Source organism: Tenrec ecaudatus, unplaced genomic scaffold, assembly GCF_050624435.1.
Source record: "Tenrec ecaudatus isolate mTenEca1 unplaced genomic scaffold, mTenEca1.hap1 Scaffold_536, whole genome shotgun sequence".
NCBI lineage: Eukaryota > Metazoa > Chordata > Mammalia > Afrosoricida > Tenrecidae > Tenrec > Tenrec ecaudatus.
Genome location: NW_027459451.1, coordinates 128,023 through 152,020, shown reverse-complemented (window position 1 = coordinate 152,020; position 23,998 = coordinate 128,023). Strand labels below are relative to the sequence as shown.

General features: G+C 38.3%; 1 pseudogene; it reads left to right on the top strand.

Annotated features, from left to right (window-relative positions):
• The first annotated feature begins 12,762 nt into the window (after nucleotides 1-12,762).
• Nucleotides 12,763-12,862, top strand: LOC142436668 (U6 spliceosomal RNA; annotated as a pseudogene).
• The last annotated feature ends 11,136 nt before the right edge of the window (nucleotides 12,863-23,998 follow it).

Genomic DNA, 23,998 nt, shown 5'->3' with positions numbered 1-23,998 from the left:
AGGAGTTCTGAGGCTATAAATCTTCAGGAGCAGTCAGTCTCATCTTTCTCCTGTGGAGCAGCTGGTGGGTTTGAACCCCAACCTTGTGGTTAGCAGTCCAATGCTTACTTGATAATGCTTTCAAAACCCAAACCAAACTCATCACCACTGAGTTGATTCCAACTCGTAATGACCCTATAGGACAATATAGAACTGTCCTGTGGGTTTTTGAGACAGAAGGGAGTGGAAAGCCTTGTTGTTCTCCCTTGGAGCAACTGGTAGTTTCAAATTGCTGACCTTGTAGTTAGAAGCCGAACACATAACCACAGCACCATCAGGGCTCCACTGATTTACTCTTGTTAGATACCATCAAGTTGACCAAGACCCATAGCAACCTTATGCACAACAGAATGCAAACATTGTGTGATCCTACACCATCTTTACACTGTTACTATTGCAGCTGAGGTGTCAATCCATTGCACTGAGGGCTTTCCTCACCTTTGCTGCCCTTCCTCCACTTTACCAGGCATGATCTCCTTTTCCGGGAACTGGTGATTTGCTCCCAGTAAACAGAAATTGGCTGCCCTGAGAAGTGAGATTATCTATTTATGTAAAGATTCACTGCCTCAGAAACCTGTTAAAGGGTTGCTATGAGTTGGAATTTACTCAAGTTCAGTGGGTTTAATTTAGTTTTTAAAGCTACTGTCTAATCATTTTTTTAAAAATCATTTTGTTGGGGGCTCTTACAACTCTTAGTACAATCCATACGTCTATCCATTGTGTCAAGCACATTTGTACATTTGTTGCCATCATCATTTTCAAAACATTCTCTTTCTACTTGAGTCCTTGGTATCAGCTTCTCATTTTCCCCTCCCTTCTTTACCCTCCCACATGAACTTTTGATAATTTATCAATTACTATCATTTAATTTTTTTACAAAGCAACTTTATAACCTTCAAAGTACTCTCCATCACATTTAATACATTTGTCAAATCAGTGATTCCATTCTTGGAAACATTTTTAAAAGTCATCTGTTTGGATGGCTGCCAGCGCCTTACTCATTGTTTTTGTTTTTCCCGACACCTCTTCTATGTCATCAAATCACTGTTGTTTAATGTCTCTTTTCAATGGTGGAAACACAAAGAAGCTGCATTGAGCAAAGTCAGGTGAGTAAGGTGCGGGGCAAGAGAAGCATGCTGGGTATTTTGCCAAAAACTGGCACACTGAGATGGCTGTGTGAGCAGGTGCATTCTCGTGGTAGAAAAACCAGTGACCCGTCTGCCACAAATCAGGCTTTTTTATGTTGCACACTGTTATGCAATCTTTTCAGAACCGCTAAATAGAAAGCTTGGTTAACAGTCTGACCTGGTGGAATGAACTCCAAATGCACTATGAGTTGACATTTTCATCTATTCTGGAGTGGACAGTCATCCAGAATGATGTTTCTCATCAATTGACATTTCAATTTTTTTGAAATGATAAAATCACTCGTACACTGGAGTTTTTCCCATAGTGCTACCCTTATAAGCTGTATTCAATATCACAACAGTTTGTGTGCCGTTTTTCCTGAGCAGGAAACAAAATTTCACAGCTGCACACAGTTTTCTTAAATTGGCCATCACACACACACACAGACGAGGTTCAAGTGAAACTGCTTTTATGAAAAAATTCACTGTGACCAAAAAAAAAATCTTCCCAGGCTATGCCACTGGGTGCACTAATTCAGAGCAAATTGCCCAATACTCACCTAGAGAGAAAAATGCATACTATGAAAGCTCTGCTCTGCCCAGTGCAATTCTGTTTTTTTTCAGTATGCCCTCATATATCCCAGCAGCACTTCTAAGAGATATCATCAGGTTATAACCTGATCAATTCACTAAACTCCACCCATGTCTTCTTACCGATACCATTTTGGCACACAAAAAATGAATGATCAAAGACATCATGTTTGGTAAAGTTGAGGGCCGGTGCAAAGGAGGAAGGAAGACCCTTGACTAGATGGATTGACACACAGGGTGGGAAAATGGGCTCAGGCGTAGGAACAACTGTGAGGATGGCACAGGAACATGAAGTATTTTGTTCTGTTGTGCATGGTGTTGCTATGAGTCGGAGTTTACTTGATGGCATAACAACAGCAACAATCATAGGATTAAATTCAAATTCACTGATTTCAAGTCAATACCACCTCATAGTGACCATATATATAGGATAGAGTAGAAATGCCCCTGTGAGTTTCTGAGACTCTAACTTTTTTATTAGGGCTTTTAAAAAAATTAATCATTTTATTGGGGGTTCATACAATTCTTACGACAAACCATACATCCATCCATTGTGAGACTCTAACTCTTAATGGGAATAGAAAACCTTATCTTTCTCCCATGGAGCAGCTGCTGGTTTTTAACTGCCAACCTTGTGATTGACAGTCCATATGTAACCACTACGTCATCAGAGCTCCTATGATCCTAGGATTAGTGTTTATACATTATTTAATCTTTGTTTTTATCATACTCTTTATCGGTGTGCTGCCATTTAGCCATGACGATTTTCTACCTCGTTGCCATTTTAACTGGACCCTCCACACTGCTACTGACTCTCTGTCCAGTAGAATTGACCATTATTAGCTCCACTGTAAGGTAATTGCATCAATATGCTCTGGAGAATGTGTGGAAGGACAATTGTTGAGAGTGTCTTCCCTTTTCTACCACTAAGGGCAGAGTGGCCCCTGTTTCACTAATAAAATTGACTATATATAACTTACAGTTGTGGCCCCAGTTGAGGAAAGGCAATCAATACTTGGCTATCGTGCTAAGTAAATACTCAATTTCCCTCCTGAGACAATTTTTTCCCTACATATTGTGCATTCATGATACTACATTTTCAGAAAAGAAACTCCATAAAGAAGCAGCGGATCTAAACAACACAATCAAACAACTTGACCTCTTAAACATGTAAAGAACAATCCACCCAACAAGACAACATATATTCTTCTTCAGTGCACACAGTGCATATACTAGAATTGATCATATGTTAGACCACAAGGTAAGCCTCAATGAATCCAAAACTATTTCTATCCTGCAATCCATTTCCTCAGATCACAATGCTATAAAACTGGACATCGGCAATAGGAAGAACAAAAACATATGAGCATACATATGAGATGGGGCGACATACTACTTAAGAACTACTTATTAGACTAATAACTGATGGAATTATTTTTAATCCTTGAAACAAACAATAATAATAGCACATCAAACCAGAACTTTGAACACAGCAAAGGAACTTATGATAGGACAATTTATAACAAATAACACACATGTGAAAAAAGAGGAGAGATCCCAAATCAACACCTTAACACAGCAACTCCTCCAACAACAGAAGAAAATAAATTATAAAGATCAGAGCAGCAAACAGAAAAATAATGGGGCAATCAATAAGACACAGAATTGTTTATTTGAAAGGATTAACAAACTTGACAAAGCACCAAAGCGCTGGCAAGGTTAACAAAGGAAAAGGAGAAGATTCAAATATCTAGAATTAGAGAAGAAAAGGATGACATCAAAACAGATTCAAATGATATAAAAAGAATACCATACTATTATGAAAGACTGTACTCGAACAAGTTGGATAACCTCTATGAAATGGAGAAATGCCTAGAAATTCATGATGCACCCAAACTAACTCAGATTGGTGTGTAAAACCTGAATAGATCCATAACAATGGAAGAAATAGATCCGGTCATCAAGAAACTTCCAACCAAGAAAATCTCAATGTCAAATGGTTTCACAGGGGAATTATACAGAGTATTCAGGGAAGAGCTATCACCAATTTAACTGACTAGTCCAGAACTTAAAAAGAGGACTACAAACTGCCAAACTCATGCTATGAAGCCAGCAAAACCTTGATTCCAAAACTAGGCAAAGATCCCACAAAGACAAAATAATACAGTCCAACATCCCTTCTGAACATAGATGCAAAAATTCTCTATAGCCAATAGAATCCAACAAAATATTTTAAAATATCATTGTGATCAAGTATTATTCTTACCAGGGATGCGAGAATAGCTCAACATTTGAAAACCTATGAATGAAATTCACCACATAAGCAAGGCAAAGAATAAGAACCACCTGGTCAAATAAAAAGATGCGTGACAAGCTTATGCCAATATCAAACACCTATTTTTATTTTAAAAAGTTGAAAAGAGAGTAGAAGGTAAACTTTTCAACATAAATAAGACCATAACAAAAAAAAAACAGTGAAGAGATCACTGAGGATATATGAGTGTTATAGCAAAGTATGGTGAAGAAACTAAATGGTACCTGGTTATCAGAAAGAATAGGTCTGAAATTTTTTTTAAATCATTTTATTGGGGGCTTGTACAATTCTTATCACAATCCATACATACATCGATTGTGTCAAGCACATATGTACGTTTGTTGCCATCATCATTCTCAAAACATTTGCCTTCTACTTGAGCCCTTAATATCTGCTGCTCATTTTCCCCCTCCACTCTGCCCCTTCCCTTATGAACACTTCATAGTTCATAAATTATTATTATTTTGTCATATGTTGCACAGTTTGATATCTTCCCCTGCTCTCTTCTCTGCTGTCTATCCCCCAGGGAGGAGGCTATACATAGATTCTTGTCTTTGGTTTCCCCTTTCCACCCCACATTCCCTCCACCCTCCAGGCATCGCCACTCTCAACACTGGTCCTGAAGGAGTCATCTGTCCTGGATTCCATGTGTTTCCAGTTGCTATCTGTACCAATGTATATCCTCTGGTCTAGCCAGATTTGTGAGGTAGAATTGGGGTCATGATAGTGCGAGGGAGGAAGCATTTAAGAACTAGAGAAAAGTTATATGTTTCATCAGTGCTACCCTGTACCCTGACTGGCTCATCTCCTCCACACAGCCCTTCAGTAAGGGGGTGGGATGGACTTTGAGTCTCCACTCTGCACTCACCCTCATTTGCAATGTGATTTTCCGTTCTTTGATGATTGATACCTGATCCCTTCTACATCTCGTGCTCACACAGGCTGGAGTGCTTCTTCCATGTGGACTTTGTTGCTTCTGAGCTAGATGGCCACTTGTTTATCTTCAAGCCTTTAAGACCCCAGACACTATATCTTTTGATAGCTGAGCACCATCTGCTTCCTTCACCACATTTGCTCATGTACACATTTGTCTTCAGTGATCATATCAGGGAGGTGGGCACCCACTCATATGACTTTTAGTTCTTTGATGTCTGGCAACTGGTCCCTTCTACAACTCGTGGTCAGAGGGGCTGGTGTGCTTCTTCCATGTGGGCTTTGATGTGTCTCAGCTAGATGGATGCTTGTTTATCTTCGAGCTTTTAAGACCCCAGACACTCTATCTTTTGAAAGCTGGGCACCATGAGCTTTCTTCACCACGTTTGCTTGTGGACACATTTTTCTTCAGCAATCGTGTCAGGAAGGTGTACATCCTGGAATGCCAATTTAATAGAACAACGTGTTCTTGCATTGAGTAAGTGCTTGAGTGGAGGCCCAATGTCCATCTGTTGCCTTAATACTAAACCTATAAGAATATGCATGTTGATCTGTTTCCCCGAACTCTTATATAAATATATTTACATATGTACATTCCAGTCTTTAGACCTCTATAAATAGCCTTTATCACCTAGTTCTTTCCTCTATTTCCTTTTATGTTGCTCTTGTCCCATTTATCATGCTCAGCCTTCATTTGGGTTTCAGTAACTTCTTTCGGTCACATTGCCCTTTCTGGATCCCTACCAGGCCTCTCACACCCTCCTTGCCACTGATTTTGGATCACTTGTTACTCCCCTGTCCCTGGGTTGGTCAGCACCACCTCCTTACTCCCGCATCCCCCTCTCCCGTGTCCCCCTGGAACCATTGATTCCAATTGTTTTCTCCTCCAGACAATTCGTCCAGCCTATCTTTTCTAGATAGATCCGCAGAGATAATAATATAGACCAAAAATCAAGCCATAGCAAGACAGGCAATGAACACAGCGATGAAAACAAAAAAGAAAACCAATTACCCATAGAAAAATAAATTAATTAAAAGAAAAAAATTTAAAAGAAAGAAAAACCTGTAAATAGATCACGGTCTGATTTTTTATCTCTAGGCGTGTCCTTCAGTCAGGTCAGATGGGGTACCATGCTCTGGCCCCAGGGTCTGTCCTTTGTACTCTCTCAGGGGCTCCCTGCGCTGTTCCCACAGTTGGTTTGCCACATGGTTTTAGTGGTTTGCCTCAGTGTCACAGGGTCAGTCTGGGCCAACCCAACAGTGAGTCTCCAGTGTTGTCCCCCTTAGGGCCCTGGGCCATCAAGGGAGAGCTTGTTTCGTAATGGGATCAACCATATTGTCCACTCTGTGCACTGGCTGTTCAGAGCGGGGATATCATCCTCCCGGCCTGATGGGCCAGGATGTGCTCCACTCTCTTCCTCCCCTTTCATTTGTTCCCATTTGGTCTCATCAGACATACTCCTCTCTCCTAGCTGGAGCTTCAGTGCCATCCTCTCAAGTAAGGGACAGTTTTCCACATAGCTGATATGGGGGCCAAGCCCTCAGGCCCCTCCACTGGCTCCCCACTCCTTCTTGGCACACTACATTCATCTGGCAGTGGCTTATTATCTGGTCCCTCGGTCCCTGTGGAGGCACAAACAATACCCTCCCATTGGGTGGCTCAGTGTCCTATTCCCCCACCACGCTTTTTTTTCTTTCCCTTTTCCTCCCTCCCCGCCCCCTTTTTAGTTGGCTGCCATATGTATACTTGGACTTGGTCTGGCCCCTGCCATCCTACCTGGACCTCACTCGGGATGATTTCTTAGCATTTAATTTATTCAAACAAGTTTCTTCACTAGTAACTGTGAGGGAATGCTTTTCTAAGAAATGTGTGAATTTATTTCAAAATATGAGCCCATGTTCACCAAAGTTTTATTCTATGAACACGTGATTGTTTTGATAATGAGATGAATGCAGTAACTGAACTAAGCAATAGGTTATATTGGGCTTTTCCCTCATATCACTTGAATCATGTTGAGATATTACAGTTTGTTTTTATATTTTGAAAAAGGTAATTTGTTAGTCTCCACATGTTAATTTCCTCCTTTATCTAAGGGAGAAGACAAAATGCAATCCATGTGATCTGCCTCTGAGAAATGTCAAGGCAATTGAAAAATCATGAAATGAGGTATATGGAGTCTTAATGAAAATAGAATGCACAGTAGGAAAAGAAGGTGCTATCTATTTGGGTCAATTCTTTGTGTGGCCATGTAGATAAATTCTTCTCATGAGAGAAAATAACAGTAGAGTATTTAGTTGCAGCTGTGAAACAAATGTAGGGTCTAGCTAAATTTTCCCCACTGTTGTCCATATGAAGCACATATATTTTGCTAATCATCTTTATTCTGAAGTCTGAGATGACCAAACTAGGTTTGGAAGTAACACTATTTTTCCAATTATCCAGTTTCCCAAATACTATATCCCAGAAAGAGAATCGACTTCCTAAACACTGTTTTTAACATGATTCTCCCAGGTTCCTAATCCTGTATGAGCCTCTGGGAACACGTGTGCTACAGTGTCCATCACTTGAAACCGAGGAAGCCAGTATAGGCTCCACATTTTGTGTGCAAGAAGCCTAAAGGGTTTGTTTCACACAGAAAAACTGAGGATACTTGGTCCTAGACAGCTTCAGTGGTACAGCATTTGAACATGAAATCCCTATTTGGAAGTTCTACCATTGCTTTAATGAGTCAAGAATCTGCCAAGACCCAAATCTTCAGAACCAGTGAGAGAAGGGCCCGCATATGATCAACAACTCCTTGGATTCCAATTAATTAGTATCATATGATTATGACACACAAAAAAAGCCCTTCAACTTGCTGCCATCATGTCAATGTTGACTCATGGTAACCCTTTTGAACAGGATAGAAATGCCCCTGTGATTTTCTGAGACTGTAACCACATTGGAGTAGAAAGCCGCAGGTCTTTCTCTCAAGGAGTGGCTTGTGCTTTCACTGTTGGTGATCTTTCAAATCACAGTCCATTGTTTATACACGATACCACCAGGGATGTGCAGTAGGTGAGAAAACAAATTATTTCTTGGCTTATCTGACAGCATCTTTAATTCCTAAGAAAATCCAGAGATTTATGTGCAACAAAACCATGGAGTAAATATGTCTAGTTGGTGTTGATAACTATTAAAATGCCTAGTTTAGAATAAAAATCAAAATAATACAAAGCTACTAACTAAGATCCAACTAAATGTTTCCACAGAAATGCAGTTTAATTGTAAAGACACAGGTTAAAGCTAATTGATGGAATAACCACAAACACCACACACACATGCAACCCAATTAAAACTGGGAAAAGGTACAATAAATAACTTAATAAAGTACATGAGCAAACACTCCAACAAAGGATATTTCAATAGTTGACAGACACATATAAAGATTATCAATGTTATTAGCCATCAGATAAATGCAAATCAAAAGCAACCAGGGATAAGCATTTCACTCCCACCAGGAACAGTTAGGATGAAAATAAACTTTAAAATGGAAAAGAACAAAGGTTTGAAGGGATTTGGAAAAATTAGAATTCTCACCGACTGTTTGTGGGAATGCAAAATCTAGCAAACAGTCTGGAAATTCCTCCAACTACTAGAGAAAATGTTGTCATAAAATAAAAACAAATAACCCTCCACCCCCAAACAAACCCACTGCCATGGCTTCAATTAACTCATAATGACCCATTAACACAGAGTAGACATGCCCCTTTAGGTTTGGGGGAATGTAAATATTTATGGGAGAAGACAGCTTAATCTTTCTTTGACCCTACTCATAACCTGCTATGCCACCCAGAAATTCTACTTCTCAGTATATACAGGAGCTCTAACCACTTATTTGGTTTTATTGTAAGGTATTAACCAAAGGTCAGCATTTTGAACTCACCAGCACTTCATAGCTGAAATTTTCTGCTCCCATAAAAATTTGGTGCTTTACAAACCCTGGGGAGTGTGGGGGGAGGTCAGATGCTTATAGACATCTTCCCTGAAGACAGTCCCTGCCAGACTGCTGTCTCCCCACACCACATGGGTGGGCCTGCTCCCTGCTGCTGGAGACAACAGATTACTTCTCACTGAAGCTTGGGACCATTAGCTTGGTTCCTGTAGGTGGGGTTTACACCCTACTGTTTATGGTTCCTATGAAGGTCCAGAAAACAGGTCAAGGTTAGGTTGCTATCCTAAATCTAGGATCTGCCCATCTTGTCACATGTATACCCCCAATCCCTCCTCTTCCTATTGCGTGTAGTTCCCTAGACCACCCCCTCTCATTACTGTATTACCTATAGCACAGCCCCTTCCTGTGACGTATGTCCTTACCTGTAATTAGGGGGCTTGCAGGTCTCCAGAGAATATAAAACCCTGGGCAAGCATTAAAGAGCTCTCTCTCTCTCCACGTGGACCACCAAGGGGGGCTGAGGTGAGCATGCTACCATGAATTGTTTCTGACTCCATTTATTTCAATATTTCTCTTCTATCTCTCATGCTCTCTGTAACTTTGCTATAATCTTGACTTATTATTGATGTACAATTGCACCTACTGGACCAGTAATGATGTGTTAGGGGCTGGCTTCCCCTGTCAGGAGAGCAATTCTACTCTCTCCTACAGGTTCACTATGAGTTAAAATTGATACAATGGAGTGAGTTTGTTTTTTTGATAGGTATATTGGAGTGAGAAAAACACATGCATATACACACCTATGTTTATTGCCATACTATTCATATCAGCAAAAATATAAAAATTATCTAAGTGTCCATCATTAGATGAATGGATAAATAATGTGTAGTACATATATCAATAAAACGCTACTCAGAGATAAAGAAAAATCTCTTTCTAAAACATCTTGCAACATGGATGAACCTTGTGTGGAGCAAAATAAGTCAATCACCAAAAGGAAATATTATACATTTTCACTTTTAAGAAATAACATGAAAAGATAAACATAAAAACTAATATTTATTAGTGACTTCTAGGGATTGGGGCAGATTGGAGAAATGAGTTTCTCTTTAGATTATACATACTGGTGTGTTTGGTGATGGTAACAACACCAAGTGAATGTGATATGCGCACAACTTAACAAAAGTAAACAATTTTACCAATATGTACATAAGAAAAAAGGATCTTTTGGCAATCACTGTAGCACATATAATTTGGCAACAGTAACAACAACCAAAAGATATATATATATATATACTTTTATAAACATTTCATAGGTTTTCTAATGCTATAAATCTTTAGAGAAGTAGAAAGTTTCATCTTTCTCTTATGAAGTGGCTAGTGGATTTGAAGCGTTGATTTTGTTGTTAGCAGCCCAATATTTAACCCTTACTCCCCCAGGGTTACTTGTGTATATTCATATGCCAGAATGTGTGTGAATATGTGTATGCATATATTTGCATTATACCTCTCGAGATTGGTTTTCTAAGTTTAAAAACAGGTTCAAATGCTTTGGTTAATCGACATAACAATTAGCTTAGTTTATTGAATAGAGTCTGGGATCTTAACAACTTGTGAAAAGCTATTTTGAAGAAAACTATCAGTCTTTACTTATATGAAGCAAAAAAAAGGAAAGAAAGAAAAAAAACAGAAAGAAAAATTAGTTTAGCAGTGAAGCTATGGTTCAGGAAGAGGGGCATGTCTGAGCAGAGCACACAGGAGCAAGCAAAGAAGGAAGGAAAATGGAACATATTCTGGCCCACCAAACCACAAAGATGATATTCCTGCTCTGAACAGTCAATGTACAGAGAGAACCATAGGGCTAGCCCCACTATGAGACACAATATCCCTCACTGACCCCGAGCGCTAAGGGGCACAAGACTGGAGACACAATGCAGGAAGTGAGCCCAATCTGACCCCACCACACCAGGGAGAAACATGAAGGGCCTGCAGAGCAGTAAGGGGAGCAAAGCATTTAAGTCCCCGGGGAATACCAGAAATAGACTTTGGGGCCAGAGCATGGCACCCCATCAAAACTCAACCGGAAAACCCTCATAAAAACCAACAAATCAGACCTGAAACTATTTATAGCGTTTTCTTTTTTGTTGTTTGTTTGCTTGAGGGTTTTTTTTTTGGTTTTGTTTTGCTTTTTGTTTTTGCTGTTTGTTTTATTTTGTTTTTGTGCTTATTGTTGTTTTTGCATGTCTGTCTAGACGGATAAGATAGGCGGAATAAACAATCTGGTGGTGAAACGAACAGGAACAACTGTTTAAGGAGAGGGGACATAGAAGAGGGGGAGGTGGAAAAAGGAAGGGGTGTGTCAACAATCCTAAGGACAAAGGAACAAGTGATGTAAAATCCACAGGGAGGAGGATGTAGGATGCCTGGTGGGGCTTGATCAAGAGCAATGTAGCTGAGAGGAATTACTGAAACCTGAAACATGATAGTGGGATGAGAGAAAAGTAAAAGGAAATAGAGGAAAAAACTAGGAGTCAAAGGATATTTCTAAAGGTCTAAATAGAGGTATGTACATATGTAAATATATTTATATACAATGATAGGGAAATAGATCTATGTATATATATTTAAATGTTAAGTATTAAGGTAGTAGATGGATATTGGGCCTCTACACAAGTACTCCCTCAATGCAAGAACACTTTGTAATGCTCACCTTCCCAACAAGATGGCTAAAGACACAATGGGTGCATAAGCAAATGTGGTGAAGAAAGCTGATGGTGTCTGACTATCAAAAGATAAAGCATCTGGGGTCTTAAAGGCTTGAAGATAAGTGGACACCTAATTGAGAAGCAACAAAACCTACATATAAAAAGTACACCCATCTCTGTGATCATGAGGTGTCGATGGGATCAGGGATCAGGCATCGAAGACCCAGAACAAAAAAATATATCAATATTAATGAGGCGGTGTGCAGAGTGGAGACCCAAAACCCATCTGTAGACAATTGGACATCCCCTCTCAGAAGGGTCACAAGGAAGAGACGAGCCAGTCATAATGCAGTATGGCATTGATGAACCATACAATTTTCCTCTAGTTCTTTAATGCTTCCTTCCCCCTCACTATCATGACCCCAATTCTACCTTACAAGTCGGCTAAACCAGAGCATGTACACTGCTACGGATAAGAGCTCACAACACAGGGAATCTGGGACAGATAACCCTCTTAGGACCAATAATGAGAGCAGTGACACCTGAAAAGGAAGGGGAAGTTGGGAGGAGAAATATGGAACCAATCACTATGATCAACATATAACCCACTCCAAGGGGGACAGACAACATAAAAGTGGATGAAGGAAGACAGCACTTGGTGTAGGTGACCAGATTTTAACATTGGTAAAGCGGGACACCAGCGGGACACCATTGATAAAACTCATATCCTGGTGAAATAGCCACATGGCAGCTGAAAACCATATAACCTAGCTTGTGCATTCTTTTCCAAAATCAGGACTTATTAAAAATGCCGCGGGATGCGGAAACAATTGTTAAAAATCGGGACTGTCCCGCCAAAAGAAAATGTTTTGAAAATGATGATGGCAACATATGTACAAATGTTCTTGACATAATATATCTATGCATTATGACAAGAGCTGTAAGAGTCCCCAATATAATGATTAAAAAAAAAAGATTATGAGTGTACACACACCACAGTCCTATTCTGCCCACTTACCAACTGTTCTCATTAATTTCACATAGTTGGATACTGATAAAATAGAAAAAAATTATGAAACAGAATGGCAAATTCCTTTTTAAAAATCCACATATAACCAGTTTTAGAAACACATATAGTAAAATCGGAATGGTCCAAAAAGATCAGCACAGACCCTGCCCAAAGATTACACTCAAATTGGTGAAGATTTTCGTATTTTTTGCTTCAGTAAAATATCAAAAGCTTCATTAAAAATCCATACTTAAAAGTCAGTTGAGACTACTACACTAAGATAATTTTAAATTGTCAAGTAAAATCAACCCACTTTAACCTAAGTAATAGCTTGGCTCAAATAAACAAAAAAAAGGAAATCATTTGTATGTACTGGGCTTCTTTAAAAAATCACTTATATAAGGTCAAATGGTCAATAATTATTGTTTAGAAAAGATGAGAAGACATGGGGAAATGGAAAGTAGATTAATGAAAATGGGATAACCTGAACAGAAATGAATGCTATTGCATTGTGAAGAATGTAACTAATGTCAATTGACAACTTGTGTAGACATTATGGAAAGAGAATCTAAACTGCATCTAAGCGTTCACTGAAAATGCAATGAAATATCCTTTAAAAAATAAAATAGGTAAATAAATTTTTATTTCTAATTTTTTATTACATTTCAGGTAATCAATTTCGTATGGGCAAAAGTATAAACAGTTCTCCAAAGAGGATGTGTGTAGCTAATAATCACATGAAAAGATGTTCACATCATGAATTTTGAAAATGCAAGTCAAATCACAGTAAGATACTATTTCATCCCAATTTGGATGATTATATAGGAACCCTGGTTGTACTGAGGGTTGACCGTTAGCCAGCTCTTGAATATTTCATGTCAAATTGGCATATGAGGCCTAATAATTGCCAATGATGTGACCTAACAGAAGATTAGGTTGGTGTGAAATCCTTTTGTCCAGATGCAAATGAAAGGAAGTTTCCTTGGGGGTTAGCCTACTTCCTATAAAATGGGAATGCTTGCTTTTTATTGCTGAGTCTGGATTCTGTTATCTGATATGTCAAATGCTGGTTCTGTGGACTTGAGCCAATGACCTATCATATGCTTGCTGATCCTATTTAGTGGCCTGACATTTGACCTGTCAAACTTGGATTAATTCACGTATCCAGTAACAAATTTACTCTGTGATCTTCCTGCCTATTTTGGTTTCATCAGATACTAAAGCTACAGGAGCCAGGTGAAATGTCTAGTCTAACATGTGGCCCATGGACTTGGAACCAAACTGGACTCTCCACTTTTACAATTACATTAGTTCTACTTTCACATACACTTCTCTGTGTTCCTGTGTGTGCTCATGCACATATGTCACTGATTTTCCTTCTCTCCAGAAGTCAGCCTAACATAGCTGCTAACCTCAAGGTGGACAGTTCAAACCAAGTAACCATTTTACAGGGGTAAAATTAGGTGCTCTACTACTATGAAGATGTATTGTCTCAGAAAACCTACATACCGGGTCACTATGAGTCTGAATCAACTCAACAACATTGTTATGAAATTGATTATATGAGCCCTAGTTACCCAGTGTGGTATTTATAAAATCATTTGTGAATTTGAGGATAAGAATGAAGGGGTGGAATCTAGTCGGTCAATTGGGTCATAGCCAATGAAGCCTCTCTGTGGGCATAGCCTTCTCCTGAGAATTTTGGGAAATCTGGTATCTCCTCCTTGGAGTCCCTGGGAAACATTGCTGCTGACAAGACACATGGAACTACACTAGTTTCCTGAGCTGGAGAAGCCACATGAATCTACTCTGATGCAATCAGACCTCTAAAGCCAGAGAAACCCTGTAGAGACCCCTGCCAGGGCTGAGATTTTAAACCTCATTGGATCCAAAGACTTTCTACCCACTACACTTGTTGTCATTGCATGTGTTTCTTGAGTCTAAAGAGGACTGTATAGATTAGTATCAGACATATGGGCTAATATCAGATTTATGGGCTTGGGCTGGACTATTTTGGGATGCATTTTTAATATACAATTGCCCTTTATATAAAACTCTCTCTTATATACATATGATTTTCAATGGATTTGTTTCTCTTGTCAACTCAGACTAATACACCCAGTGATTAAATGCTTGACTGCAAACCAATAGGTTAGTATTCAAACCCATTAGCCATTTTACCAGAAAATTATGTGAAAGTCTATTTTGTAAAAATTTGGGATATCCTCTGGGGAAGTTCTATCCTGTCTAACAGGATTATTTAGAGCCAGAATTAACTCAAAGTTTTGAGGATAACTTTTATCAGAGAAATATAAAATATTGGCACATCTTTGGAGAAACTGAGAAAAAAATTGCCATTGCTGCTGTGGATGCAAAATGGTATAGCCACTGGAAAAACAGTTTCTCAAAAGGTTAATTATAGAATTATCTTATGAGTCATCAATTTCACTACCAGGTATATTTCAAAAGTCTTGAAAGCAGGCACTCAAAGAGATACTTGTACACCAATGTCATTGCAACATTATTCGTAATAGCCAAAGGGTGGAATTTATCCAAATGTGGATAAGTAAATGTGGTAGCGTTATAAAATAAGATATATTTCAGCCATAAAAAGAAATGAAGTTCTGATATATGCTACCACTTGAATAAACATTGAGAACAGTATGCTGACTGAAATAACTTGTAAGGGAATCATATGATCCCACTTATCCGAAGTATATAGAATAGGCAAATACAGGGAGATAAAAGGATAACAGTGGCCATCAGACATGCTTGTTTTTACTATTGTGGCTAGTGTGTTGCTTGATGTTAGAAGATATGCCATTGGTATTTCAAACACTGCCAGGTCACCCATGGTGAAGGTTTCAGCAGGTCTTCCAGACTAAGAACAGATTAGGAACAAAGAAAAGGAGCTTCATTTCTGAAAATGTAGCTTCTGAAAATCGTATGAATACCAGTAGAATATTATCTGATATAGCACCAGAAGATGAACAACTCAGGTTGGAAGGCACTCCAAATTTCACTAGGCAAGAGCTGCCTCCACAAAGTAGAACTGGCCTTAATGATACAGATGGAACAAATGTTTTGTAACCTTCATTTAATGATGGGAAAGTACTCAAAATTAGGAGAAACCACTTCAAACATCCATTAAAAATTGGAATGTGGGATATCTGAAATACAAATATAGGAAATTTATAAGTCATCAGAAATGAACTGGAATGCATAAAAACTGGTAGGCTAGCCATTCGTGAGCTGAACTGACTGGTATTGACTTATTTGAATCAGATAATCAGGCGTCCTCAAACTACGGCCCGTGGGCCACATACGGTCCACCAAGGACATTTATCCCGCCTGCCAGGTGTTTTACCCCGTTTGTTTTTTACTTCAAAATAAGATATGTTCAATGTGCATAGAAATTTGTTCATAGTTTTTCTTTTAATTATAGTCCGGCCCTCCAATGTGTCTGAGGGACAGTGAACTGGTCCCCTCTTTAAAAAGTTTGATGACCACTGGCTCTGTAAGAAATTACAAATTCAAGAGGAATTATATCACATTGAGCATCAAAAAGAACATCTCATGGTCTCTATTGACGTACAATATAGCCTGTGATAGGACAACATCTATATTCATACAAGGAAGACAACTTATACAAAGATAACAAATAGTACAACTATTATCGAAATTTAAACATCTACCACTAAAGCTAGTATTGAAGAAATTGAAGACCTTTACCAACTTCTGCAGTCTGAAATTAATCAAGCATACAGTTTAGATAGATTGGTCTGTATTGGTAACTGGAAAGAGACAAAAAGGAGGATAAGTAGTTGGAAGATATTCATCAGGAGGTGATAGAAACAAGAATAGCGACCACATGATAGAGTTTTGCAAGACCAATTCCTAATAATTGGAAATAACCTTTTCAATAACATCATTGATGACTCTTCATATGAACATCACCAAATGAAACACATTGAAACCAAGTAGAGTATATCTGCAGAAAATATCAAGGAGAAGTATACAATATTATTACTCAGTACAAAGTGGAGATGATGGAAATTATGATATAAGGTTTTGTGTCAACTTGATTGGGCCAGCGTTCTCAGCCAGCGTTAGGCAGTTAAAGCTAATAATTTCACTTGATGAGATCTAATACAGTGCAATTAGATGCCACTAGTCAGTTCTGACTCATCTCAACCCTATGCCTAACAGGAAGAAGCACTTCTCAGATCTCAGGGATTCTCACAATTGTTCAATGATCCCACTGTTCAGCCACTCTGTCAGTCTCTTTCATCCAGGGTTTCTTTTACACCCCCCTCCACTTTACCAAGCATGATTACCCATGTCCAGAGAATAATCTCTCCTAATACAATGCCCCCAAATTTGTGAGAGAAAGTGTTATCTTTGCCTCTAAATAGCCTTCTGGCTGTACTTCTTTCAAGACATGCCTGTTTTGTCAGTCCATGGCAAAATGCATCTTTGCCATGTTTCCTTTGATCATCCTTATTCAATGTCCAAATCACATGCAAAAGAGGAAATTGAAATATGGTGTGATAGCATTTTTGGGTTTGTTTGGGTTCTTTTGTTGTTGTTATTGTTATTGTTTTTTGCCAACACGGCATACATTAGAAGATGTAGGTAGTTTAACTTGTTGATCAGGTCCCAGCTTGATGACCTCTTTTGAAGATGTGACTGAGATAAATGATTCCTTGAGCCAAACCCCTTCCGCTCTCTCCCTGGTGATCAGACCACCGTGCTATCTGAGCTAGCTGCACTGTCTCAACCATGTGCTGCGCTACCTGTGGGCTGAGCCAACCTCTGGACCATGGTGGACCCAGTTGCTGTGTGGTACTGTTCCATGACCTAGCACTGCCCCACTTTGCTGTGTCTGCTGCCTGCGGGCCGACTCCACTCATCTTCCCACCACTCCAGATGCCACCCCACCCCACAGCCACTTGATTCCCCTACATCTACACCATGGTGCTTTGCTACTTGCTACCCTGCACTACTGGCCTCTGCTCCACCTCAACATCTCATCTTCCTACTGTTTGCTTCCTTGGCCTTGGGCAAGTGGCTGGTGGGAGCTGGAAGGACCTTCAGTATATTAACTGTTCCACAAAATTGAGTTGGACTGAGCTGTCTGTACTGCCACGTGGACCCATTTGCTGCTGTATTCCTTTTTTGCTATAAAAACCTGTATAATCATAAGTGGCCTAGTTTTGTTTCTATAGGGAACGCTGCTTAACACACATGATTTGGCTTAAGTATGACTTGGTCCTCAAAGTAATATCCTTGCTTTTGAACACTTTAAAGAGGTCTGTACAGGATATTTTCCTAATGTAATGTGTCAAGAACATTATACATGAAGTAAAAGGTCACTAAAAAGACAGGAAATAAAGATCAAAGAAGATGTCAGGAGAAACTCTGATGCTTACCCTTAATTGTAGAGTACTTTAAAAAACTGGGGAAAATATGTTGAAGTGAAAGGTTTGAGCAGAAAATTTCAAAGGGCAGCTCAAGAAGAGAGAGTTAAATATTATCATGAACTATCCAAAGACAAAGAGTTAGAAAACCGAAAAGTAAGAACATACCCAACATACTTAAACTGAAAGAACTCAAACCGTGAGTAGCAATACTGAAAGATTCTATGGGCATAATATTGAATGATAAGTAGGAAGCATCAAATGAAGATGACATAACACATAGAGTCACTATATTAGAAACAAACTTAACATTCCATCAGTTTAGGAGGTAGCATATGAGCAAGAACCAATGTTACTATAAGAAGAAGTTCAAGCTACATTGAAAGCATTTGTAAATAACAAGGTTCCAGCAATTGATGGAATACCAATCGAAATGTTTCAAATAGCACATGAAGTACTGGAAGCATTTACTCGTCTATGCCAGGGAAGTTTGAAGACAGATACTTGAATGACTGACTGGAAGAGATTCATATCTGTACACATTCCAAAGAATGGTGACCCAACAGAATGCTCAAAATAGTGAATAATATCATTGATATGAAATACTAGTAAAATTTTGCTGAAGATAATCAAAAAATGGTTGCAGCAGTCCATTTACAGGGAGCTGCCAGATTTTCAGGCCAGATTCAGAACAAGACATGGAACAAAGGATGCTATTGCTGATGTCAGATGGATCTCAGCTGAAAGTAGAGAATATCAGAAAGATGTTTACTTGTGCTTTATTGACTATGTCAAAGCATTAGACTATGTGGATCTAAATAACCTATGGATAGTATTGAGAAGAATGGGATTTCCAGAATACCTCATTGTATTCATGCAGAACTTGTACATACATCAAGAGGCAGTTGTGCAAACAGAACAAGGGAATACTGCATGCATTGAGATCTGAAAAGTTCTGCATCAAGGTTGCATCCTCTTGCCATATTTATTCAATCTGTTTACTGAACAAATCATCAGAGAAGCTGGATTATATGAAGAAGAATGTGGCACCAGAATTGGAGGAAGGGTTAACAAACTATGATATGCAGATGATATAACCTTGCTTGCTGGAAGTAAGGAGGACTTAAGGTACTTGTTGATGAAGATAAAGGATTACAGCCTTCAGTGTGGATTACAACTCAATGTAAAGAAGACCAAGGTCCACACAAAGGGACCAACAGGGAAAAATGATAAATGGAGAAACAATGGAAACTTTGAAGGATTTAAACTTGCATAGATGCACAATCAATGCTTACGGAAGCAGCAGACAAGAGATCAAGTGATACAATGGGTTGGGTATATTGGGTAAATATGCTGCAGAAGTCCTCTTTAGAATACTGAAAATTAGGATGCTACTCTAAGGACTAAGACATGCCTGACCTAAGGCATAGTATTTTCAATACCCTCATGTGCACATGAAACTGGGACATTAACTAAGGAAGACGAATGAACAGGAACATATGAATTGTGATGCTAGTGAAGAATATTGACATATCATGGACTACAAGGACAAACAAATCTGCCTTCGAATGAATATGGTCAGAGTGCTCGTTGGAGACAAGGATGGAACACACTTAGAGGAAAGTATTTTACATATTTTGGACATGTTGTCAGGAGAGACCAGTTCTTGGAGAAGGACATCATGTTTGGTAAAATGGAGGGGCAGTTAAAAATAAGAAAGCCCTCAATGATATGGATTAACATAGCAGTTGCAATAATGGGCTTGTCAACCATAGGAAAAATTGTGAGGATGCTGCAGGACCAAGCAGTGTTTAGTCTGCTGGTAATAGGGTTGCTCTGGGTTGGACCTGACTCCGTGGCACCTAATAAAAATATCAACAACAAAGATTTGTTAATGAAGTCTAATATTTATAACCTGGGAACTGCCTATTTCGAAGGATTCTATGGACAAAATACACACATGTTTGCCATTTGCTACACTGTGGCGGCTTAAATGTGGTTATGATGGTAGCAGGATCAATTGTGATGAATGGATTTCAACATAACATTCTGAGCCAGTTCAATTCTCAAAAATTAACCCTGAAAACTTTGTAAAGATGAGGAACATTATTTGACATAGTGTCAGGGATGAACCTTTCAAGTTGGAATGTCCACAAAATAAGATAGGAAGAATTGCAGAATTGACGTAATGATATGTATAGAGCAACACTTTCGAGACCCTTATTTTCTGATGGGGCATTATTCAAAATGAGAGGAAACAATTGCAAACATCCATTTATAATCAGAACACGGAACGTTACAAGTACAAATATAGCAAAATTGGAAGTTGTAAAAACAAATGAACACATAAAGATCAATATTCTAGCCATTAGTAGACTAAAGTTGACTGACAGTAGTTATTTTGAATTAGACAATCATATGGTTTACTATGTCTAAAGGAAAATTTCAAGAGAAATGACATTGTATTCATCATCATCATCATCATCATCAAAAAAACATTTCAAGACTTATCTTAAAGTACTATGCTGTTGTGGTAGGATAACATCAATACCCATATAAGGATGACAAGTTAATGCAACCATGATAAAAACTTATGCAGAAGCCACTAAAGCCAGTGTTGAAGAAATCCACCAACATCTGCAGATTGTTCAAACATGAAATCAAGATCAATTGATATTTACTGGTGATTTGAAAATGAAAGTTGGAAACAACAAGGAAACATAAGTAGTAGGCAATGTGGATATAAAAGGAGCTGGGGAACACGTGGTAGAATTTTGTGAGACTGACAACTTCTTCATTGCAAATATCCTTTCAACAACATAAACAATGACTATACATAAACAGTGGCTATACAACTGGACCTCACCAGATGGACTACACCAAAACCAAATGGACTATAACTGTGGGAAGAGACAATGGGAAAGATCAATATCATCATACAAAAGAAGAACAGGAACCTACTTTAAAACAGACCCTCAATTAATTGCACATAAACAAGTTCAGGTTAAAGATAAAGAAAAGTAAAACAAGTCCACTAGAAATGAAATATGACCACAAGTATATTCCAAAAATCTAGACGCCATCTCTAGGGGAGATTAGATAAACTTAATATTGTTTATTAAATACCTAGAAAAACTGTGGAATAACCTCAGGAATATCATATATGATGAAAAGAAAGTCATTAAAAATAAAGGAATTAAAAAAAGAAGACCATGGTAATGATGGTGATATCTAGAGATGTCAAAAGGGACTCTAAACAGGACTCTTGAAAATAGAGTAGATAAAGAAAAGTGGGAAAAAATGAAGTAAAAGAAATGATCAGAATAATTCAAAAGGCAGCTAGAGGAAAAAAAAGTAAAATATTCAAATGAAATGTGCACAAACGTGGAATTAGTCAGCGAAAAAGAAAGAATACACTGAGTATATCTCAAACTGAAATAAATGCAGAAAATTCAAGCCTTGAGTTGAAATATTGAAAGAGTCTATGAGCAAAATATCAAATGATACTGGAATTATCAAAAAATGATGGAAGGAATACACATAGTTTCTGTACTGAATTTTTTGGACATTCGTACATTTCGAGAGCTAGTGTAAGATTAAGAATTTCAATGTGTACTAAAGACATTAGCAAAAACAAGGCTTCAGGAATTGATAGCATGCTTATTGAAATCTCTCACCACCATCACCACCCTACCCAAAAAAAATGATGCAGTGCTGGGATTACTCACTAGACTGGATCAAGAAATTTGGAAGATCCACTGACAAGGCTAACTGACTTGGAAAGCATCTATGTTTGTGCTCATTTCAAAGAATTGTGGAAATTATTGAACAATATAATTAATAATACATACAAGTAAAATACTAGATGTTAATTCAAAAGTAGTTATAACAGTAAATTATTAAGAAACTGGGAGAAATGCATGCTGCATTCATTAGAGGACATGAAATGAGAAATATTATAGATATCAGGTGATTCTTGACTGAAAGCAAAGAGTAACAGAAGGCTGTTGGTTACTTATTTCAGTGACTGTGCAAAGTCATTTGAGTGTTCGAATCATAACAAATTTCATATAACACTGCTAAAAATGTGTAATCCAGGGAACTTAATTGTGCTTCTATTGAATCCATGAATAAACTAAGAGATGATCTTTCTAACAAACCAAGGGGATTACTTCATGGCTTAAAATCAGGAATGGTGTGCAATCAGGGTTGTATACTTTCATCATACTTAATCTGTATGCTGAGCCAATAATTGGAGAAGTTGTAGCATCGGGATTAGATAACAACCCACAATATGCAGATAACACAATATTGCTTCCAAAAAGTAAAGAGTACATGAATCATTTACTGATGAAGACCAAAGCCTGATCTGTGGATTACAATTCAGTGTAAAGAAAAGGAAAAATCTTACAACTGGACGAATAGACACCATGATAGAGAAAAGATCAAAGTTTTCAAGGCTTTCATTTTACTTGAATCCACCATTAATATCCATGGGAAATCAAAAGGGAAGAGAGGTCAGATGGCTCTCAGATAACAAGTACAGCAACTACCAGAGAAAGTCCACTATGAAGGATATCTTACTGGAAGAATCTCAACATAAAGATAAGCAGACGCAAGTTCATAATGACAAAGCAGCAATGCCTGATTATAGACTCCCCTTTACCAGAGAGCAGACAGGCGCCATTTCTGTGAGTCCTGCTCCTGGTCAGCATAATCATTTCTGCCCTTTGCCCCCACTTCCCATTCTCTGAAGCAACCCAGCCAGCCAAAACTATCACCTCACTAGTCTATGGAAGACAGATCCATGTAGACAGCATGGTGCAGACAAAATCAGTACCCAAGTTCAACTTTTCAATTCTGATTTTTTCTTTTCCTTCCTCCCTTTGTGTTTTTTGCTCCAGTATCCTCCTCCACCACTTTTCCACCTCCCTCACATAACACATGTATTACCAAAATAACACTATCAAAGAGTATATATATATAAATATATATAAATACATATATATATATATAGAGATTCATTTTTGTATTTTTTCCATTACAATACTCTATTTTTAAAATTCTCTCCTACTTCCTTTTCCAGTATTTTCTTCTGTTGCAGCCCCAATGAACTGAAAATAGACATTCCTCCTAGGCAAAACAGGCAGTCCTTTAGGTTCCATCATATCCACCCAAACAAGGGCTTTCCCAACAACCCTCTCTGATGCACTAACATGCACATATTCACATTGTCATTAATAACAAAAATTAGCATCCACACCATGGACATTCTCTGCTCTTTTTATTTCTCATTTGCCCCTCATCTGCCTGCAATCCTCCAATATATCATTCTGCTCTCTTTCATTGTCCTTATGAAATATATTTCAGTGAAATTTATTAATTCTGATTATTACCCTTAAAGTGCATTTCCACATTATTTTACAAATGTGTTCACCTCTCCAGACAACCACTTATCTATTATGTCACTCTTGCTCTTCTCTCTCCACCTTCTCCAATTACCCAACTCTTCTTTTCTCCATTTCAACACTGTATATTTTCTAGCTTCATTTAGACTATTCTCAGATAACTAAACAGAGCCAAATGCGTCTACATGACCAGCAGTGCATACAACACCAAGAGCTGTTCCATGATACTGGGGAAATAGCCCTCAACCACAGTAAACAAACCATAATATGAAGAAAAACAAACACAAACAACCAAAAATCACCCAAATGCAATATAGTACTCTGAAAAACAGGCAATAAAACTACCAGAAATTGAATTCAGAAAATGGGTGTTGAAATCATATCAAGAGATGTAAGAAACAGTAAAGAGAACAAGGAAGAAATGGGAAAAGTAAAATCCTCAAACCAAAAGGAATCACAGAAAACAAACAATGAGATAACCAAATTAGGCAGCATTAGTAAAAAACCTGAAGAATAG